Here is a 17,916-nt window from a genome sequence, read left to right on the forward strand (position 1 = left end):
CCCATAAAGAGACCTTGGCCCCGATATTACCAGGGAGGCGGGTTGACAGCGGGGGGTCGATTGGACGAGTGGGTAACCCGCCCAGTAAAATCGGTGGGTTCCCCACGCGATCTTGAGTAAATTGAAGCCACTTACCTTGGCTTCCGGGTTTCCCGTTGGAAACCTGCGCAGTGGGCGGACTGTGCACCCGAATCACAGGCTGTCAGCTGGAGGAGCCCTATTTAAAGGGGCAGTCCTCCAATGCTGCTCCTGCAGCAGTAGCCAAAATTACAGCATGGAGCAGCCCAGAGGAAAGGCTGCTCCCAGGTTTAATGATGCCTCGCTCCAGGTCTTACTGGATGGGGTGAGGAGGAGGAGAGAGATCTACCCGGTGGACGGGAGAAAGTCGCCTGCATCTGCCACCAAGAAGGCCTGGCTCGAGGTGGCAGAGGAGGTCAGCAGCACCAGCAACATGTCCCGCACCTGGATACAGTGCAGGAAGCGCTTCAGTGACCTAACTAGGTCAGCCAAAGTGAGCACACTTACTCATTCTCCTACACTCCCATCTTCCACATCACCGCCCCCACCCCACAACTCCTTCTGCAGTGCCAACACTACTCTATCACATCACTCCTCACACTCACTCAAACCTCATCCTCAACTTACCTGCACTTCCTCCCTGCCCAGTACTCATCCCACCACTACTACTCAACCCAATCCTCATACAATCTCATGGCTCTGTCTCATTCTCACCCTCAGATGCATCTCTTTCACGGTCACCCTCACCCAACCTGCCACTACCTCTGCTGCAGCCACAGGGGATGCATCACGTATGAGTAGTAGGACGTGTAAGGCAAAGGTTTGATGAGCACAAAGGGGATGCACAAGGGGTTTGACGGGGTTTGTCATGTTTTTTAATTTATATTTGATTTTGGTTTAACTCACATTAAATATTATATTGTCACCACTACTGCCACGTCTTGGCCATTCTTGACTGGCTTGTGCAATAAGTCCCTTTCATGAGGTTCTCCATGAACACCCACACTTGATGCCACCCATTGGGTCACCCTACAGTGGGTGTATGTGTAGTTGCACGACTATTTTGTGCAGGTGCCTGTGGCGCAGCACTGTGTTGTGGAGCTCCATGTGGCTGAGGTGGATGGCGTGCCTGGCGAGGCTGGTGATGTTGCTCGTCCTCGGATGAAGTGATGAATGCAGCCATGGCGCCCCCCCCATCCTCACGGTGTGAGTTTGAGGGGGTCCGCAAAGTAGGTAAATGTGTTTGCACAGCAGAGTTTAGGGTATAAATTAATAATTTTGAGTGGAAAGACAAAGGTGTTGCAGCCAAAACTTTGAAGTGACAGAGTGCGCTGCTGCAATAAATGAGGTATTCCCCCCAACTGTCAAAAAATCCACTGGCTGGTGACTGAAACATGTCTGCTCCAACAGGGAGTGTTTCCCACAGCACGGGAAACATGCTGAGGATCCATGAAAATTGCACCCCTGCCAAAATCTGTCAGAGTTCTGCCAAGTACCTCAAAGGGTCCAGAGGGGCAATTTTTTCACTCAAAGGGTGGTGAGTGTCTGGAACGAGCTGCCAGAGGCAGTAGTAGAGGCGGGTACAATTTTGTCTTTTAAAAAGCATTTGGACAGTTACATGGGTAAGATGGGTATAGAGGGATATGGGCCATTCTATCCTAGAAGTAAAGGGAATTAGGGGTTATGGGGAGCGGGCAGGAAATTGGACATGAAGCTGAGTTCGGATCGGTCAATGCCCTGTGGGTGGCGGAGAGGGCCCAGGGGCTATGTGGCCGGGTCCTGCTCCGACTTCTTGTGTTCTTTAGATTTGTGGTTGGGATCAGATCAGCCATGATCTTATTGAATGGCGGAGCAGGCTCGAGGGGCCGATTGGCCTACTCCTGCTCCAATTTCTTATGTTCTAAGTGCAGGCAACTGGGACTAGCTTAGTGGTATAAACTGGGCGACATGGACATGTTGGGCCGAAGGGCCTGTTTCCATGTTGTAAACTTCTATGATATGATTCTATAACTAGGTAAGTAAGTATTTAAATTATCATCCCGCCGACTTTAATTGTCGGTGGGAGTCCCGCATGCGGGAGCTGTGCGCGCACCCGAACGGTCACTGGGGAACCCGGAAGGGGCGGGTTGGAGCCGGGCTCCGGTCCCGCTCCGGGATTCCCCGATTTTACGAGCCCCCAACGCATCCACTCGGCCATCCTAAAATCGACCCCCTTGTGTCCCCTACAATCTAGAGAGTACTTTTGCTGCTCAATAACTAGTGATGATATTTTGACCTGGGGAATGTTGTTTATACTGGATATTCTTGATTGCACATGAACCAGCAAGTGTGTTCTCCTGTCTTTTCAGAAGGCAGATTGAAAATCGCTCCAGTGAGGCACATCATGATTGTAAACCAAGAAACTGATTTATATGAAATACTTGCATGAACTAAATACTGTTTTGATAGTGAGATTTACCTATTTCCTATTGCTCCTCATATCAGCAAAATAATAGACAACACAACTTTTGTCTTTATTGTGGGCTAAACTTAGTTTAAAAGTCAGCAGGCCCTGATGTGACCAGCAGTATCCTTAGAAAGTGAGATCTCTCTGTTTGACTCGAGATTGCTTTGCCCAGAGAGAAAGAGACAGACAAAGACTGACCTATGACCCCATTTCTCCGCTTTCTGTTTCAAGGATTGGCTTGCCAGGCCGCCAGTCAAATTTACCACCTCGAATGAGAAACCTGTCTCATTATGCCATTTAGGTATGGGAACTATGGCAACTACATTATTTAGCTATTCCCCAGCTGGGCGCCTTTGAATGAAAAACCATTCTAATATTAAAAGTGCAAATGCCTCTGAAAATGTGTAACTCCCCAATGTCTCAAATTAATCAGGTATCCAAAAATATACAATTCTGAGACAACTGCTTCATCTGGTATTCCAACTAATTTGTCCTAAACAACTTCCTAGATAGCTTGTGTCTCTTTTGGGAGTTAACCGTTTGTGAACTGAATCTAACTTCATAGCAATGTCTTAATACAAGTTAACCAAAAATCCTTTCTGGGCCAAATAAATTTTAAAAAAATATTAGTGCTAGTTTCTTGCGTTGGTTTAGTACATTGTACTTTTTAGTCTTTTCTAGTTGACTAGCATGGCAGCCTGTTACAACAAGTATGAAAGCAATATGGTTATGATGAGAGACTTGAACGACTAGCCTGTGTTCACTTAAGCAGAGAAGGTAAAGGGGAAGAATATAATGGAAGTGTTCAAAATTATGAAAGGGTTTGAATGAGTAAACAGTAAAAGATTATTTCCACCAGTCAGTGAATGATTAACAAAGGGACATAAACTCATGATTGGTACTAGAAGCATAAAAGGCAAGGTTAGATGAAAGTTTTTCATGCAAAAGGTTACCACAAATGGTTATTGAAATAGAATCAATCGTGACATTTGAGGAAAGATGAAATATTGGAAAAGCATTAAAGGATTTAGAGTAGATAGCTCCATGGGGGAGCCAACACAGGTACAATAGGCTGACTGGCGGCCTCCGGTGCTAAAAGAAGTGGCTGAACAGGTTCATTGTTTTAAACTCGTGTGATTCTAACACTTCAATTTTTTTTTAAAATCTTCTTATCAAATATTTGTTGAAAATGTGTTTATTTTACAGCAAAATGGCATTGTACTGCAGGTTACTGGGGTCAAACCAGAAGATGCAGGATGCCAGCAGATTTGGATGGAGGAGATGGTGTTTACCACAAAGGTTGAATTCCAAGTGATGCTCTTTTTTCCAGCAGTATCTGAATTTTAACTTGAGCTATCTGACATTGAGAGTAAACTAAAAATTCTGTTTTTTTAAAAAAAAAGCTTTGTGTTGAAAAAATGTGCATCTTACTGTTGTGGATTTTGATCAATTTCCCCACATAGTCAGTTCATCACTTTAGCCATTGAGGCAGAAACCATGGGCATAGGTACAATTAGTACAGACCAATAATGGCAGCATCTGTGGACATTTCCAGCATTTTGTGTTTTTATTTCAGATTTCCAGCATCCACAGTATTTTGCTTTTGATTTAGTATAAACCAACATTGATAAATACTTAGGATAAAGTATTTTGCATGATCTTCTGCTTGAATATTGTGAGGGAAAGCTTTGAATTAACCCTTAGGTTCAGAGACTTTAATTATGCAAAATCCAGAACATTAATCCATGCTCGCATCTCCACAATGTAACCCTGACCTGTTAACCTCCATTTCAAAAAAATACACCCCACATCTCCAACACCCCTGCCATCACCCCCCAAGAAACATTCACCTATCCTTAGCAGTCATATTAGAGCCATTCCCAATAGAAACCAGATATTTATTGAACTTTGGGTTGGCCAGATGTACTAGTGTTCACTTACGACCATTTATATTTTGATGGTTTTTATGAAGGGAGTTTTTAAAGGAGTTTACACTTAGCCTTTTACTGAGAGTCTGTCCCAACTACTCAGTGCTCTGTTGTAAAATAGTTTCTTCTAACCTCCAGTCTTTTAACCAAACCAGAAACAGCCACTCAGCATCTTGTGGGAAGTGGAGTGTGATTGTAAGCTGAAGCTGATTTTCAAACCTATGTCTCAGTTTGTGGCACAGTTCACAAATACACTGCCTGAGATAGCCCCTCAGCTTCTTCACAATGAGGAATGTCATTTGGCATCAGTCCAGTTTTGTTGTTGCTCTGGAAAAAACAGCAGATGGTATTTTTATTGGAGCTGTACAAAGTAGATCAAGCTGTAGCAAGTGGCATCACAGTGGGAGTAATATGTGTAGCAAATGAGTTAATCTGATGGCTGTTGAGACCCCTACTGAAAGTAGTTTGTAGAGGAGCAAAGTCTATTTACAGGAGTAACCAATGACGCACAACCAGAGAAAAGAACTAGAGCAGACCCAATAGTTATAATAGAAACATAAGTACAGTCTCTATGTCGCAGGCTCTGCTCTTTTAAGTTACCTTATGACAAAGTACGCCCTTTCTACCAACACTTGGTCAGCCTTGACTCAGTGGTAGCAATTTTGTGAGTTCAAGAAAAATTCCAGAGACCTGAGCACATAATCCAGGCTGACACTTCAGTGCAGTACTGAGTGTGTGCTGCACTGTGGAAGATGCTGTCTTTCAGATGAGATGTTAACCTGAGGCCCTTTCTACCCACTTAGGTGGACATAAAAGATCCTATGGGTCTATGCGAGGAGCAGCAGGGGAATTCTCCCGGTATCCTGGCCAATATTTATCCCTCATCCACCATCACTTAAGAAAAACAGATTATCTGGTCATGTTTCTCATTGCTGTTTGTGGGATCTTCTTGTGCAAAAATTGATTGGCTGTTGTGTTTCTACATTACAGTAATGACTACACTTAATTGGCTGTAAAGCGCTTTGGGATGTTTTGAGCTTGTGAAAGGTGCTAAATAAATGCAAGTCCTTTTCTTTTCCATCCCTTAGCTGATCAGCTCCCAAAACCTTTTCTTTCTCTTCTTCCACCAAAAATTGTACAATTTTATTGAGCCCTGGATATGGGGAGCAAGAGTCCACCCAGTACATTCTATTCCTTTCCAAAGCAATATTTTCATGTGCTTCCTATTCTACCCCAGGCAAAATGCACTATTTTCTGTCAGTAGGAATGGCTACGTTGATTTTTTTTTACTGAAGGCACTGATAAAAGTTATTTGAAATTGGCCAAGTCTTGAAAACAGACCTGGTTTATTTAAACCTTGGGAGTGCCCACTTGAGTTGAGGGCTTCCTCTAGGTGCAGAATTCACAGATACCTTAAACTGGCTTTGTCTCTTCCCCATCCTATGCTAACACCCCTCTAAGTCAAACTACTGCTAACTTCGAAACTAGAAACTGTGAACTCAGGTCCAGAGTAGTGAATGGAGATGGCACCTTTGACAGTGCAGGACTCCCTCAGTACTGCACTGAAAGTCAGCCTGGATTATATGCTCAAGTCTCTGTAGTGGGACTTGAACTCACGACATTCTGGCTGAGAGACGGGAGTGAGCAACGGCTGACCAAGTGTTGATAGAAAGAGGCAACATATATGTAAGCTATCAAGATAAAGTTTGAGGAACTTTAATGGAGAGTGAAGGAAAGTTATTAATAGTTCTCATCCTGAAGGAGCTGGCTTCAGATCTGTGAAAGATCAAAGGAAACCTGAGCCTGTGGTTAGGATTAAGGCAGTGTATGGGCATGTTGAGGATAACTAAGGAAAGAGTAGGGCCTATTAGAGACCAAAAAGGTAACCTGTGTGTGGAGGCAGAAGCCGTGGGTACGGTTCTTAATGAATACTTCACAAAAGAGGGGGACGATGCAGACATTGTAGATGAGGAGGAATGTAAAATATTGGCTGGGATAAACATAATGGAGGAAATATTAAGGGGTTTAGCATCTTTGAAAGTAGATAAATCGCCAGGCCCAGATGAAATGTATCCCAGGCTGCTAAGAGATGCAAGGGAGGAAATAGCGAAGGCTCTGACCATCATTTTCCAATCCTCCCTGGCTACAGGCGTGGTACTGGAGGACTGCTAACGTTGTACCATTGTTTAAAAAGGGAGAAAGATAGACAGAGTAATTATAGGCCAGTCAGCCTAACCTCGATGATGGGCAAATTATTGGAAAAAATTCTGAGGGACAGTATTAATCGTCATTTAGAAAGGTACGTATTAATCAAGGACAGTAGGCATGGATTTGTTAAGGGAAGGTCATGTCTGACTAACTTTTGATTGATTTTTTTTGAGGCGGTTACAAGGAGGGTCGATGAGGGTGGTACGTTTGATGTAGTCTACATGAATTTTAGCAAGGCTTTTAACATGGCAAACATGACAGACTGGTCAGAAAAGTAAAAGCCCATGGGATCCTAGGGAAAGTGCCTAGTTGGATCCAAAATTGGCTCAGTGGCGGGAAGCAAAGGGTAATGGTCGAGGGTGTTTTTGTGACTGGAAGGCTGTTTCCAGTGGGGTTCCGCAGGGCTCAGTACTAGTCCCTTGCTGTTAGTGATAAATATCAATGATTTAGACTTAAATGTAGGGGGCATGATTAAGAAGTTTGCAGATGATACAAAAATTGGCCGTGTGGTTGATTAGTGAGGAGGAAAGCTGTAGACTGCAGGAAGGTATCAATGGACTGGTCAGGTGGGCAGAAAAATGGCAAATGGAATTCAATCCGGAGAAGTGTGAGGTAATGCATTTGGGGAGGGCAAACAAGGCAAGGGAATACACAATAAATGGGAGGATACTGAGAAGTGGAGAGCAACAGAGGGACCTTGGAGTGCATGCCCACAGACAGGTAGATTAGGTGGTTAGCAGGACAGGTAGATTAGGTGGTTAATAAGGCATAAGGGATACTTTCCTTTATTAGCCAAGGCATAGAATGAAAGAGCAGGGAGGCTATGCTAGAACTGTTTAAAACACGTTAGGCCACAGCTTGAATACTGTGTACGGTTCTGGTCACCACATTACAGGAAAGATGTGATTGCACGAGAGAGGGTACCAAGGAGATTTATGAGGATGTTGCCAGGACTGGAGAATTTTAGCTATGAGGAAAGATTGGATAGGCTGGGGTTGTGAGGAGGCTGAGAGGAGATTTAATTGAGGTGTATAAAATTATGAGGGGCCTAGATAGAGAGGATAGAAAGGACCTATTTCCCTTAGCAGAGAGGTCAATAACCAGGAGGCATAGATTTAAAGTAATCGGTAGAAGGAATAGAGGGGAGTTGAGGAGAAAATTTTTTCACCCAGGGAGTGGTGAGGGTCTGGAACTCACTGCCTGAAAGGGTGGGAGAGGCAGAAACCCTCAACGCATTTAAAAAGTACTTGGATATGCACTTGAAATGCCGTAAACCTACAAGGCTGTGGACCAAGAGCTTGAAAGTGGGATTAAGCTGGATTGCTCTTTTTCGGCCAGCACAGACACAATAGGCTTGAATGGCTTCCTGCTATGCCGTAAATTTCGATGATTTTATGTTGCACAGCTCAGCTGTTAACATACAAGGAATATTCTTTCCTGATGGGTTTACAGCAACTACACTTTAGGAGCAAAAAGCATTTTCTGTAAACTATGAATCAGAGAAAATGTAGTTTTTTGTAAATTATTGAAGTCAGATTATTCGCTACATCTTTACAATGTTACTTTCAATTTCCTCAATAACAGATTGTCTTCCAACTTGAAAATGAACTGAAGCCTGCCTTTATGCTAAGAAAGAAGAAACAAACAATTGTTTATATAGTGCCTTCCATGTCATCTCAAAGCACGTCACAGCTGATGAGTTATTTTGATAGTACTGTCACTGTTATTATGTAGGCAAGTGTGGCACGTCAATTTGCACACAGCAAGGCCCGACAAACAGCAAAGAAATAAATGACCAATTAATCTGTTTTGGTGGCATTGGTTGAGCACACACACAGCTCATTAAATAGTGCAAACTAATCTGTAATTCAATTTTAAAATCACCATCAATCTTTTTTTCTGGGCAGGGCTGAACTATTACCAGCTGTTGCCCTTTAGTTGTACCAAAAAGGACCAAATACATTTTTGAAGAGATGTTTATTTATGTTCCTGCCAATTTTTCTTTCCCAATTTGCTTTCCTTTTCTTACTGGCAGCTACTCAGATCCAGTACTATGATGCTAACTGCCATCAAGTGCTTCATATTTTTCTTTTAATTTGTCACTCAAGCAGAGTCCATCAATTTAAAAAAAAATTAGATAGTTGCTTCAAAAAGAGAAATATTAGAGTATGAGGAGCAGGCAGGAGAATGGGATTAGATTAGGTGTGGGGAGAAATATCGAACCAGATTTGATGGACTGAATGGCCAGTGTCTGTGCTGTAAGATTCTATAATACTATGAAATGGTAATACACTATTGATAATACGGAGTTCTGATGAAAGATCATCGACTTGAAACATTAACTCTGTTTCTCTCTCCACAGATGCTGCCGGACTTGCTGAGTGTTTTCCAGCATTATCTGTTTTTATTTTATACTATTGGTTATATCAGGGAACCTGACTAGGAAACAATAGGAAAGCAGAATGCTGTTGTAATCTTGTCATTTTAACTGTATTTTCATCCATCTTCCTCATCCAGTAGAACTTAGTGTGATGATGTGATCGACAGTAATCACCATTTAAAGAAAAGGAAAAAAGAAAATCTCACGTCCTTGCAATGTTCATTTTGAATAGTGATCCTGATCCATTCTTTAGCCGCAGGTATGTGTTTAATAAGGAGCATGTGTGACTATGCAATACCCTGAAGGCCTGCCCCAAGAGGTGTGGATGGGCTGCTGCATCTGCAGTGTACTGCTGATAATGGTTTTTCAGTGCCCTTTACTATTGGTGGCGCTAACCTCACATTACTGAATACACCAACATGTGCACACAAGCAGAATTTAAATGAGGAAAAATTAAACGTGCACAATTTAAATTTCAGTGTTGTGTAGCAGTCTCAGAATAAATATATTAAAGCCATAATACTCCATAAGTGCCTCAAAATATTTTTCTACTATAGAAGCAATAAAGCAAGGCACCTGGCACAAAGACTTTTTGGAGTCATCCTTTAAGATAGTATTCAAGTTTCTGTAACAGAGCTTATCTTCAGACATGGCCAGTTTGTGTACTCACCATTGACCTTTGCTCTTTGCCCCATGGATCCTGCCAATCATAGACGCAGAGCCCAGGAGTGAAAATCAAAGGTCAGTGGCATGAGAACATAAACCAAATGCTGAGAAAACTGACCTCAGCTGAGAACATTTTGCAATGGATAGATTTCTCTTGGTACTAAGAACAAATTTTCCAGGCAAGAGAGAAATAAAATCACCTCCTCCCTTCTATATGCTGCCAAAGTAAAGCGAATGAAATAGTGGTCAATTTCAGGGACGATGCTTTTAATTTAAGTGAGTTAGTGGTTTCTCAGTTTGTTTTGTTGAAGTTTTTTGTAATGATCTAAGCCTTGGCATGCTATTGCAACACTCTCACAATCCTTATCAGAATATATGTATATTGGGACTTTATTAGTTTTTCAAGTGAGTAAATACACTACTGTGTGGTTTTCAGCCATACAGATCTGGAAGATAGTCTGAGTTACCTGTTCTCAGCTTTGATGCTTTTGGGCACTACAATTGGTCTTTACACCCCTGAACTAGGGAGGGGGTAAAAATCACCCAAAGTTTCTGCACTTGATCGCCAACTGGTGACCACTGCTGAAAAGTGCATGTGTCTGGTTGCCAGTCGAGTAGCAGATAGAGGCTGGACTGCGGACAGCTTGCCAGCACTTTGTGTCTGGACACACACGTGAAGAATGGCCACTTGGGCAAGATACTGCAAGGGCTGCTGGTATCTATGGAAGCAGTTTCAGGAGAGCAGGGGAGACAATGGATAAGTATACATAGTGGGAACGTCATGCTGTGTGGAACAAGATGCTTCCTGAGCCCATGGAAATGTTTTGCTAAAAAAGGCAATTGGTCTAAGATGTATGATATTGGAAAGATATTCAGGACTTTTGCTTGATTTATCTAAAAAGGAACAGAGAGAAACTTTGCCAAACCTTACCTCAGGAGACTAAATGTGTTGAGTATTATCCATGATGGAGTAGCATTGGGTTGGTTTGATGACTTGAATGGCCCTTTTGTCATTCCATACCTTCTTGTCTTATTCCTCAAAGCGTTTTGATGCTTAGTTGCCACATTGATCTCCTACAATGTAAATTATGATCATCACTTTCTTGAGTGAATCAAGACCTGGAACATGCTAATTCATAAAATGATATCCTCCTTTCAACTTAAAGCCATGTTACTACAATTCTTGCTAGTGTTAGGTTAACTGAAAAAAATCATGCCCTCCCCCTTTTTATAGATAAGATTTTATAGTCAAGATATAACATTGCCAAAAGAAAAACCACAGCACAGGTTAATAATTATTAAACATTTTGGTGAAACCTCTTTGCAAACAGAGTCCTAAGCTCTGGAATTCCCTTCCTAAACCTCTCCGCCCCTCTACCTCTCTCCTCCTTTGAGACGCTCCTTAAAACCTACCTCTTTGACCAAACTTTTAGTCACCTATCTGAATATCTCCTTATGTGGCTGGGTGTCAAATTTTGTTCAATAATGCTCCTGTGAAGTTCCTTGGGATGTTTTACTACGTTAAAGGTGCTATATAAATGCAAGTTGTTGTTGTTTAAAATGATGCCACTTACTAAATTATTTCCAATAAGGAATAAAATAAAGTAGCCTGAAAGGTGGTTTGGCATTGGCACATTGGTGTACCAATGTGCTTTGCCACAGTATTAGGGTTCCAGTTCAACCCCACCACTCACTATGCTGAGAGCTCCCAATTTTGGCAGCTGCATGAGGAAGATGCCAAATGGAAGTGAGGGACTTCTTGACAGAGGGAGAAAAATTGGAGGACGAGTGCCCCCAGGCTAATCCTTCTGGTGCCTACCCAACGACAGTGTTGGCAGAGGCTCATGGTTTTAAAGAAAGGACTGAAATATAAGTCATGGACAGGATACAAGAAAATGCATCTTCTTTAATAGACCTCGACCTCCTCTCACCCTCTCTCACTTTCTCTCCATTCAAATCTTTCTTAGGCTAGAAATTACAGTTGGTGATATTCACAATTAAATATTTAACGTGTTCTTGTAAAATTCTTCGGTTCCCTATTTTAATGCATTGTTTGATTTTGGTCCTACCCAAAGGATTGTCAGCTTGGCTTAGGAGATTCTGCATGCCTCTCATCTTGTAAATCACAAAGTTAAGCTCTTGTAGCTAAGGATCGAAATCTGTGAGGCTGTCTCAATCTTTTCATTAATGGGACTTGTCTAATTTTAGGAGTCAGTTGTTAAGGATGAAGGCAAGAAACTGCTAACAAGATAATGGTGTAGCCAAGTCCAGCAGATCTAGACTCAGGAGCATGATATACAGGCCTATGTGTCAGAGTGTACCCCCACCAATTTGAAAGAAGTGGAAGTGAACATTGCTCTGTCAGAATCAATCTGTGCGTGGGTAACTGTGATAGAGAAACTGTTTACATTTGGAGAAGGGTCGGTATCCAGAAGACACAGATTTGAGGTAATTGGCAAAAGAACCAGAGGGGAGATGAGAATTTTATTTTACACAGTGAGTTGTCACAGTGAGAATGCATTGCCTGAAAGGGTGCTAGTAGCAGATTCAATATTAACTTTCAAAAGTATGATGTGGAGATGCCGGTGATGGACTGGGGTTAACAATTGTAAACAATTTTACAACACCAAGTTATAGTCCAACGATTTTATTTTTAATCCCACAAGCTTTCGGGGGCTTTCCCCTTCCTCAGGCGGTGTGGAAAAGACAATTTCGAATCCTTCGCATTTTAAGATCACAGAACAAAGCCTGGTGATTACTGCCCGTTGCCAAGGCAATCACAGTGAGCAGACAGAAAGGTGTCACCTAAAAGGCCACTGAATATACAACCCCCCAAAAAAAAGAGAGAGAGAAAGATAAGGAAGACAGTCAATGACCCGTTATATTAAAAACAGATAACATTTGTTCACTGGTGGGGTTACGTGTAGTGTGACATGAACCCAAGATCCCGGTTGAGGCCGTCCTCATGGGTGCGGAACTTGGCTATTAATTTCTGCTCGACGATTTTGCGTTGTCGTGTGTCTCGAAGGCCGCCTTGGAGTACGCTTACCCGAAGGTCGGTGGCTGAATGTCCATGACTGCTGAAGTGTTCCCCGACAGGGAGAGAAGCCTCCTGTTTGGCGATTGTTGCGCGGTGTCCGTTCATCCGTTGTCGCAGCGTCTGCATGGTCTCGCCAATGTACCATGCTCTGGGGCATCCTTTCCTGCAACGTATGAGGTAGACAACGTTGGCCGAGTCACAGGAGTATGAACCGTGCACCTGGTGGGTGGTGTCCTCTCGTGTGATGGTGGTATCTGTGTCGATGATCTGGCATGTCTTGCAGAGGTTACCGTGGCAGGGTTGTGTGGTGTCGTGGACTCTGTTCTCCTGAAGGCTGGGTAATTTGCTGCGAACGATGGTTTGTTTGAGGTTGGGTGGCTGTTTAAAGGCGAGTAGTGGAGGTGTGGGGATGGCCATAGCGAGGTGTTCATCATCATTGATGACATGTTGAAGGCTGCGGAGAACATGGCGTAGTTTCTCCGCTCCGGGGAAGTACTGGACGACGAAGGGTACTCTGTTGGTTGCGTCCCGTGTTAGTCTTCTGAGGAGGTCTACGCGATTTTTCGCTGTGGCCCGTCGGAACTGTCGATCGATGAGTCGAGCATCATATCCCGTTCTTACGAGGGAGTCTTTCAGCGTCTGTAGGTGTCCATCGCGTTCCTCCGCGTCTGAGCAGACCCTGTGTATTCGCAGGGCCTGTCCATAGGGGATGGCCTCTTTGACGTGGTTAGGGTGGAAGCTGGAAAAGTGGAGCATTGTGAGATTGTCCGTGGGCTTGCGGTAGAGTGAGGTGCTGAGGTGCCCGTCTTTGATGGAGATTCGTGTGTCCAAGAAAGAAACTGATTCTGAGGAGTAGTCCATGGGGAGCTTGATGGTGGGATGAAACTTGTTGATGTTATCGTGTAGTCTCTTTAGTGATTCCTCACCGTGGGTCCATAGAAAGAAAATGTCGTCGATGTATCTGGTGTATAGTGTTGGTTGGAGGTCCTGTGCAGTGAAGAAGTCCTGCTCGAACTTGTGCATGAAAATGTTGGCGTATTGGGGTGCGAATACAGCAACCGAAGAGGAAAGAGTCTCACTGGAGTCCTCCAGAGGGTCGCTGCCCTCAACTTGACATGTATGCTCAAGCTGTCAGGAAATGCGTCTATGCCAGATTCATCAGCCGCACTCGGAAGACAGTCCAGAATGTCACCCGAGCACAACGCAACGCCATCAAAGCTCTCGAGACCAACCGCAACATCGTCATCAAACCAGCGGACAAAGGAGGAGCCATCGTCATACAGAACAGAACGGACTATTGCAAAGAAGCATACCGACAACTGGACAACCAGGAACACTACAGACGGTTACCCGCAGACCCGACCAAAGAACACACCCATCAGCTCAACAAACTGATCAAGACCTTCGATCCAGACCTTCAAAACATCCTACGCACTCTCATCCCACGTACTCCCCGCGTGGGAGACTTCTACTGCCTCCCAAAGATACACAAAGCCAACACACCCGGACGTCCTATCGTATCAGGCAATGGAACTCTGTGTGAGAACCTCTCTGGATACATCGAGGGCATCCTGAAACCCATCGTGCAGGGAACCCCCAGCTTCTGTCGCGACACTACAGACTTCCTACAAAAACTCAGTACCCACGGACCTGTTGAACCAGGAACACTTCTCACCACGATGGACGTCTCGGCACTCTACACCAGTATCCCCCACGATGACTGCATCGCTGCGACAGCATCAATACTCAACACCAACAACAGCCAATCTCCAGACGCCATCCTACAACTCATCCGCTTCATCCTGGATCATAATGTCTTCACCTTCAATAACCAGTTCTTTACCCAAACACACGGAACAGCCATGGGGACCAAATTCGCACCCCAATACGCCAACATTTTCATGCACAAGTTCGAGCAGGACTTCTTCACTGCACAGGACCTCCAACCAACACTATACACCAGATACATCGACGACATTTTCTTTCTATGGACCCACGGTGAGGAATCACTAAAGAGACTACACGATAACATCAACAAGTTTCATCCCACCATCAAGCTCACCATGGACTACTCCTCAGAATCAGTTTCTTGGACACACGAATCTCCATCAAAGACGGGCACCTCAGCACCTCACTCTACCGCAAGCCCACGGACAATCTCACAATGCTCCACTTTTCCAGCTTCCACCCTAACCACGTCAAAGAGGCCATCCCCTATGGACAGGCCCTGCGAATACACAGGGTCTGCTCAGACGAGGAGGAACGCGATGGACACCTACAGACGCTGAAAGACTCCCTCGTAAGAACGGGATATGATACTCGACTCATCGATCGACAGTTCCGACGGGCCACAGCGAAAAATCGCGTAGACCTCCTCAGAAGACTAACACGGGACGCAACCAACAGAGTACCCTTCGTCGTCCAGTACTTCCCCGGAGCGGAGAAACTACGCCATGTTCTCCACAGCCTTCAACATGTCATCAATGATGACGAACACCTCGCTATGGCCATCCCCACACCTCCACGACTCGCCTTTAAACAGCCACCCAACCTCAAACAAACCATCGTTCGCAGCAAATTACCCAGCCTTCAGGAGAACAGCTTCCACGACACCACACAACCCTGCCACGGTAACCTCTGCAAGACATGCCAGATCATCAACACGGATACCACCATCACACGAGAGGACACCACCCACCAGGTGCACGGTTCATACTCCTGTGACTCGGCCAACGTTGTCTACCTCATACGTTGCAGGAAAGAATGCCCCAGAGCATGGTACATTGGCGAGACCATGCAGACGCTGCGACAACGGATGAACGGACACCGCGCAACAATCGCCAAACAGGAGGCTTCTCTCCCTGTCGGGGAGCACTTCAGCAGTCATGGACATTCAGCCACCGACCTTCGGGTAAGCGTACTCCAAGGCGGCCTTCGAGACACACGACAACGCAAAATCGTCGAGCAGAAATTAATAGCCAAGTTCCGCACCCATGAGGACGGCCTCAACCGGGATCTTGGGTTCATGTCACACTACACGTAACCTCACCAGCGAACAAATGTTATCTGTTTTTAATATAACGGGTCATTGACTGTCTTCCTTATCTCTCTCTTTTTTTGGGGGGTTGTATATTCAGTGGCCTTTTAGGTGACACCTTTCTGTCTGCTCACTGTGATTGCCTTGGCAACGGGCAGTAATCACCAGGCTTTGTTCTGTGATCTTAAAATGCAAAGGATTCGAAATTGTCTTTTCCACACCGCCTGAGGAAGGGGAAAGCCCACGAAAGCTTGTGGGATTAAAAATAAAATCGTTGGACTATAACTTGGTGTTGTAAAATTGTTTACAACTTTCAAAAGGGAATTGGATAAATACTTGAAAAAGAAAAATTTGCAGGGCTATGGGGAAAGAGCAGGGGAGTGGGACTGATTTGGATAGCTCTTTCAAAGAGCAGGCACAAGCACGAAAGGCTGCCTCCTGTACTGTATGATTCTATGATATTGCCTTAAATATGGGCACGGATTACTGGATGGCATGGGGTTCTTTGTCACATGCTTTAGTAGTTTGTTAAAGAAAAGGATATACCTTTGATTTTCCCAGCTGGATTAGCTATTTCCAAGTATATGGAGGGATAAGGCTGGAATATGAACTTGGATTCAAATTTATTTGGTTTATGAATGTGCAGCTGGATGGTTCTGGTTGAAGTTGAAGTGCTACTAATGCCTCTTTAAACATTAACAAAGCAAAAGGTTATAGACGATAGAAAAGATTTGAGATGAAGGAACTGTTCTCAGAGATAGGATACACAGGAAAAGACATTTTTAAAAATCTAGATAAATTAATATAAATAGGAGCCCCTTTGGGTGGTCTGGTGTTGCATCCCACAGATTGTCGGTTCTTGTCTGTAATTCAGGTACAGTCCCTACCACTAATACTGTCCACACTTATCATGGGCAGCCACCTGTATCGGGCAAATGGTGCTAACCATTTGCCAGCACCATAAGAGTCAATTACAAAGGCTCTGCTTACAACTTACTAAGTGCGCCAGATGTTTTGGGATGTTCGCACCTCGTTAGCCCCTGTTTAAAGTAATATCCTTTACATGGGTGGGGGACTTCAATGTCCATCACCAAGAGTGGCTCGGTAGCACCACTACTGACCGAGCTGGCCGAGTCCTGAAGGACATAGCTGCCAGACGGGACCTTGTCCTCACCAATCGACCTGTCACAAATGCATCTGTCCATGACAGTATTGGTAGGAGTGACCACCGCACAGTCCTCGTGGAGACATATTTCCATCTTCGCATTGAGGACACCATCCAACGTGTCGTGTGGCACTACCACCATGCTAAATGGGATAGATTCAGAACAGATTTAGCAGCTCAAAACTGAGCATCCATGAGGCGCTGTGGGCCATCAGCAGCAGCAGAATTGTATTCCAGCACAATCTGTAACCTCATGGCCCGGCATAATCCTCACTCTACCATTACCAACAAGCCAGGGGATCAACCCTGGTTCAATGAGGAGTGTAGAAGAGCATGCCAGGAGCAGCACCAGGCGTACCTAAAAATAAGGTGCCAACCTGGTGAAGCTACAAATCAGGATTACATGCATGCTAAACAGCAGAAGCAACATGCTATAGACAGAGCTAAGCGGTTCCACAACTAACGGATCAGATCAAAGCTCTGCTGTCCTGCCACATCCAGTCGTGAATGGTGGTGGGCAATTAAACAACTAACGGGAGGAGGAGGCTCTGCAGACATCCCCATCCTCAATGATGGCGGAGTCCAGCACGTGAGTGCAAAAAACAAGGCTGAAGCATTTGGAACCATCTTCAGCCAAAAGTGCCGAGTGGATGATCCATCTCGGCCTCCTCCCGATATCCCCACCATCACAGAAGCCGGTCTTCAGCCAATACGATTCACTCCACGTGGTATCAAGAAACGGCTGAGTGCACTGGATACAGCAAAGGCTATGGGCCCCGACAACATCCTGGCTGTAGTGCTGAAGACTTGTGCTCCAGAACGAGCTGTGCATCTAGCCAAGCTGTTCCAGTGCAGCTACAACACTTACATCTACCTGACAATGTGGGAAATTGCCCAGGTATGTCCTGTCCACAAAAAGCAGGACAAATCCAATTCATCCAATCCGGCCAATTACCGCCCCATCAGTCTACTCTCAATCATCAGCAAAGTGATGGAAGATGTCGTCGACAGTGCTATCAAGCGGCACT

At 44.5% G+C, this 17,916-nt stretch overlaps 1 long non-coding RNA gene across 2 annotated transcripts in view; it reads right to left on the reverse strand.

The window, feature by feature from the left end:
• Positions 1 to 17,916, reverse strand: part of LOC137323535 (uncharacterized) — a 67,797-nt gene that overhangs the window by 20,700 nt on the left and 29,181 nt on the right. Inside the window, exons 3-4 of one of the 2 annotated variants that reach the window (XR_010963381.1) lie at positions 10,578 to 10,720; positions 4,021 to 4,719 (exon numbers count right to left, since the gene is read on the reverse strand). This is a non-coding gene — a long non-coding RNA (uncharacterized lncRNA). Of the gene's footprint in view, positions 1 to 4,020; positions 4,720 to 10,577; positions 10,721 to 17,916 lie in introns of those variants that run through there. The other variant, XR_010963382.1, reaches the window with a different exon arrangement.

The sequence above is a fragment of the Heptranchias perlo genome, chromosome 7, assembly GCF_035084215.1.
Source record: "Heptranchias perlo isolate sHepPer1 chromosome 7, sHepPer1.hap1, whole genome shotgun sequence".
Lineage (NCBI taxonomy): Eukaryota > Metazoa > Chordata > Chondrichthyes > Hexanchiformes > Hexanchidae > Heptranchias > Heptranchias perlo.